Here is a 5,750-nt window from a genome sequence, read left to right as displayed (position 1 = left end):
CCCTATTCCAAGGTCATGAAGATATTCTCCTGGAATACCTTATGAAAGCTTCATTTTTTTTCCTACTCCATTTAGATCTGTAGTCTACCTGGAATTGCTTTTTATATATAGTGTGAAGTGTTTTTTCCTAGTATCTTTTATTTGGAAAGGTAATCCTCCTTTCTCCACTGTTCTATATCCCCCTTGGTCATAAACCATCTGTCCATATATGCATGAGTCTGCTTCTGGACTCTAGAAGATATCCAGTAGTTTTCATCTCCCTATTTTATTTTACTTAATTATTAAACTCCTGCATAGGACATATTGTGTGCTAGGCATGCATCTAAACTATATATATTTAACCCTTTTAACAATGTTGTATGATAGGTACAGTTGTTCTTTCCCACTTTGCAAATGAGAAAATGGAGGCACTTTGTCCACAAAGTAGGAGCCAGTATTCAAACTCAGGGAGTCTGTCTTAAGTGTCCATGCACAGTTATCAATGATGCCTCAGTATACATTTCAGAATCTGCTTGTCGAGATGCCCAAAATATGGAAATTTTAAATGGAATTGCACTAACTTGTAGCTTAGGTTGAGTCAAATTGACATCTTCAGAATATTGACTCTTACAATCCATGACAATGGAGTATCTTTTAGTTAGATCCTCTTCAGTTTATATCCACTGTGATTTTTAGTTTTCTATGGAGAGCCTTGTCTATATTTTGTTAGATTCCTGGGTAAGTGATTTTTTTTAACATATTAATTGGAGTATAATTGCTTTACAATGGTGTGTTTCTGCTGTATAACAAAGTGAGTCAGCTATACGTAAACATATATCCCCATATCTCCTCCCTCTTTTTTTCTTTTGCGGTACGCGGGCCTCTCACCGTTGTGGCCTCTCCGGTTGCGGAGCACAGGCTCCGGACGCGCAGGCTCAGCGGCCATGGCTCACGGGCCCAACCGCTTCGCGGCATGTGGGATCTTCCCAGACCGGGGCATGAATCCGTGTCGCCTGTATCGGCAGGCGGACTCTCAACCACTGCGCCACCAGGGAAGCCCCCTCCTCCCTCTTGTGTCTCCCTCCCTCCCTATCCCACCCCTCTAGGTGGTCACAAAGCACCAAGCTGATCTCCCTGTGCTATGTGGCTGCTTCCCACTAGCTATCTGTTTTATACATTTGGTAGTGTATATATGTCCGTGCCACTCTCACTTCTTCCCAGCTTACCCTTCCCCATCCCCATGTCCAAGTCCATTCTCTACATCTGCGTCTTTGTTCCTGTCCTGCCTGGGTAAGTGATTTTAAGTTTCCTTGTTGTTGATCTGTTATATAGCAATTGTTCTCAAAGTGTGGTCCTCTGACTTAGGAGTATTAGCATCACCTGGGAACTGATTAGAATGCAAAGTCTTGACCCCCACCCCAGACCTACTAAATCAGAAACTTGGGAGATGGAATAGAGCAACCTGTATTTTAATAGTTTTAACTAAAGTTTCAGAGCAATCAATAGATATACAAATAATATTTCTATTTCTCAGACATATGAAACATTCTAATTAATCCTATTTATAGAAATTATTTTGATTTTGCTTGTATAATCTACAAATGATTAGTAGCTTTATTTCTTTCTTTCCATTCCCTTCAACATTTTCTTTTTCTTGACCTTCTGCACTGGTTAGGAATTCCAAGAAAAGGTTGAATAGAAGCAGTATTCTACCTTTTGCTGATCTCAAAGGGAAAGTCTTCCATATTACGTATGGTGTTTGCTCTGGAATCTGGATCTTTTACTAGGTTAAGGAAGCATGTTTCAATTCCCACTGAATTTGTTTCAAAAATCATGAAGTGATGCTGAATTTTATCAAGTTATTTTCTGCATTTTACAAAGATGATCATATGGTTTTACTCATTTGGTGAGTTATATTGATTGATGTTCAAATATTTAACCAAATATTTACATTCCTTGAATGAGCCCAACTTGATTGTGATGTATTATCCTTTTAAAAATATATTGCTGGATTTGATTCGCCAGTAATTCATTTGGGATTTTTGTGTCTATTTTCATCAGTGGGATTGGTCCATAAATTTCTTTTAAGGTCTGTTTCAGATTTTGTTATCAAGGTTTTGGTGACCTTATAACCCAGGTAAGATTGGCATTATTTCTTACTTAAAAGTTTGATAGAATTTTGCTAGTGACTTTATGTCTGATGTTTCTTTGAGGTATGGATTTAATTTCTTTAATAGCTAGAGGAATATTCAGATTTTTATATCTTACTGTGTTTGTTTTGAAGAGTTGTGATTTTCTAGGTATGTGTCCATTTCATATACCTTTTCAAATTTATTTTTTTTTTTTTTATTTTTTTTTTTCCTTGCGTTATGCGGGCCTCTCACTGTTGTGGCCTCTCCCATTTGCGGAGCACAGGCTCCGGACGCGCAGGCTCAATGGCCATGGCTCACGGGCCCAGCCGCTCCGCGGCATGTGGGATCCTCCCGAAACGGGGCACGAACCCGCGTCTCCTGCATCGGCAGGCGGACTCTCAAGCACTGCGCCACCAGGGAAGCCCTCAAATTTATTTTTATAAAGTAATCCGTGTGTTAAGAGTTCATTAATGTTGCAGGATTGATAGTGATGTCCTCTTTTCGTTCTTGGTTTTGGTTAGTGCCTTCTCTATTTTTAGTCTCACTAGAGATATTTTAATTGTATTGGTCTTTACAAAAATAAGCTTTTGGCCTTTTTGATCATCTGTTGTATGTTTGTTTTCTACTCTGCTTTTACTCTTATATTTCCTTCCTTCTACTTTATTTGTGTTTATTTTGCTGTTATTCCTCTCCTACAACTTTATAAAATGGTTGCTTAGCTGATCAATTTTAGCTTTTATAATAGCAGTCTTTATCTGCATCCCATAAGTTTTGATACAAAGTCTTTTCAAAACCATTCAATAGAAAATATTTTCTGATTATCATTTTGGTTTCTTTGTGACGTGCTGGTTACTTCAAAGTATTTATTAATTTCCCAATACAGATGGATTTTCTTATTTTTTAAATTGATTTCTAGATTGGATGGCATTCACAGAACTTATCCATGAGTTAAATTCTTTCACATTTGTGGGACTTATTTTTTTATGACTCACAGTATCGTCAAGTTTTATAAATGTTCAGTGTGCACATGAAAAAATCCATATTTTGCAGCTTTTGATCAGCTGTTTTACATATGTTCATTAGATCAATTCTGCTATGTTGTTTACATTTATATATTTTTACTGAATTTTTGCCTAGCATTTATGAAAGCGATAAGTTAAAATACCCTACTATGATTTTGGATTTGCTTATTCTAGTTATGTCAATTTTTATCTTATAGAGTTTGAAGCAATATAATTAGGTGCATCCAAATTTAGAGATGATTTATATCCCTGGTGAATTGAACCATTTTAAAAAATTATTTTAAAGTGTTAAACCGTTTCTGATAATGTGTTTTGCCTCAATGTCTGCTTAACTGATATCGGTAGAGTTATATTAGCTTTCATTTGGTTAGTGTTTGCATGGTGTGTTCTTGCAACCTTTTGGAATCCTTATATTATAAATGTCTCTCTTGTAAATAGGATGTAGTTTTGTTTTGTTTTGTTTTGTTTTAATCCACTCTGACAGTCTTTACCTGTGAATTGAAACATTTAGTCTATTTACATTTAATGTAATTGCCTATGTATTTGGGGTTAAGTGAACCACCTTACTCCGTAGTTTTATTTTTCCTAGATTTTCTTTCTTTGTGTTCTTTTTTGAGTTATTTTCTTTCCCATTTTAATGGAATGCTGAAATAACTTTTCCCATTAATTTGGAAATCATACACTCTTCTACCATTCTTTTATTGATTACACTAGATGACAACTTGCGTATTAGACTTATCTGAGTCTAATGTTTATTGGTACTTTTATCATCTTCCCAGACAATGCAAGAACCTTAGAACTCTTTAAATCTGTTTATTTCTCACCCAACCTATATGCTATCGTTGTTGGATTTTAATGATATATCAGTGTTAAATCCCACAAGAAAGTATTGTTTTATATAGCCACTGTCATTAAATATACAGTTAACCCTTGAACAACATGGGGGTTGTGGGGGCCAACCTCCTGCACAGTCAGAAATCTGAATATAACTTTACAGTCACCCCTCCCTATATGTCGTTCTATATCCACGGATTCAGTCAACTATGAATTGTTTCGTATGTATTTATTGGGAAGAAAGTTTATTATAAGTGGACCTGTGCAGTTCCAATCCATGTTGTTCAAGGGTCAAATGTATATACATTTTTACTCTTATCATTGCTTTTTATCTTTTTTCCTGCATTTTCAAGCTTTCATTTCGGATCATTTGTTTCTTAGACCAAGGAATACCATTTCATATTTTTTTAAGTTGTTCTACTCTTGGTTAATTCCTTCAACTTTTGTTTGTCTGGGCCCAGAAATTTAGGTTGGAAGTTGCTTATTTCAGCACGTTGAAGGGATTTTTCCATTGTCCTCTTGTTTATATCATTTCTTTTATAAAGTTAACAGTATTGGGCTTCCCTGGTGGCGCAGTGGTTGAGTCCACCTGCCGATGCAGGGAACACGGGTTCGTGCCCCGGTCCGGGAAGATCCCACATGCTGCGGAGCGGCTGGGCCCGTGAGCCATGGCCGCTGAGCCTGCGCGTCCGGAGCCTGTGCTCCGCAACGTGAGAGGCCACAACAGTGAGAGGCCTGCGTACCACAAAAAAAAAAAAAAAGTTAACAGTATTTTAATGTGTATTTATTTTCTACTAGCCACTTTTAAAGATTTTGTTTGTCTTTTGTTATTAGCAGTTTTCCTATGATATACTGAGGGCTGGTTTTCTTTCTGTTCTTCCTGCTTGGTGTCTGCAGATCTTGAATCTATAGCTTGCTACCTTTCATCATTTGGAAAATTCTCTTCAAATCTGCTTTTGCATAATTCTCTGTCCTTTTGGAACTCCATTTACATGTATTTGACCTTTAATTATGTAGTCTATATTTTAATTACTCCTTTCTCTATAATCTCTTTGTATTTTTCTCCTAGATATTTTCTTTTCACCTATTTTCCAGTTTATTATTTCTCTGATTTTGAGTTATTAATTTCATTACTGCGTTTTTCAGTTCTACAGTTTCTATTTGGTTCTTTTAAAATTCTGCTGTGTCTTTTTATATTTTTCTGTTCTCTGTGAAATTCTCAGAGTCGTCTTTTCATTACCCTAAACATTTTAAACATAATTATGTTAAGCTTTACATCTAATGAATTCTTAATCTGCAGACCCTGTGGGCCTCTTTCTATTGTTGGTTATTTCTGTTGATGCCCATTCATTTTGCCCTGCCTTGTTTGCTCATTTATTTATTTATGCTGTATACTCACATCCAAGGTAACTCTTATTTCAAGAACAGATCAACTCTTTATTCTTTTTAAAAAATATTTATTTATTTATTTATTTTTGGCTGCATCAGGTCTTAGTTGCAGCACGTGGGATCTTCATTGGGATCTTTGTTGCAGCATGCAGGATCCTCCGCTGTGGCATGCGGGCTATCTAGTCGTGGCCTGTGTGCTCAGTAGTTGCAGTGCATGGGCTTAGTTGCCCCACGGCATGTGGGATCTCAGTTCCCCGACCAGGGATCAAACACGTGTCCTCCACACTGGAAGGTGGATTCTTAACCACAGGACCACCAGGGAAGTTCCTCTTATTTCTTAAGTTATGGTCTTTTGGGTCCCAGCCCAGAATGTGGGAGTTTTGCTAGAGTCCCC

The sequence above is a fragment of the Lipotes vexillifer genome, unplaced genomic scaffold, assembly GCF_000442215.2.
Source record: "Lipotes vexillifer unplaced genomic scaffold, Lipotes_vexillifer_v1.1 scaffold957, whole genome shotgun sequence".
NCBI lineage: Eukaryota > Metazoa > Chordata > Mammalia > Artiodactyla > Lipotidae > Lipotes > Lipotes vexillifer.
The sequence above is the reverse complement of the archived record's forward strand: the minus strand, read 5'-3'. Positions refer to the sequence as shown.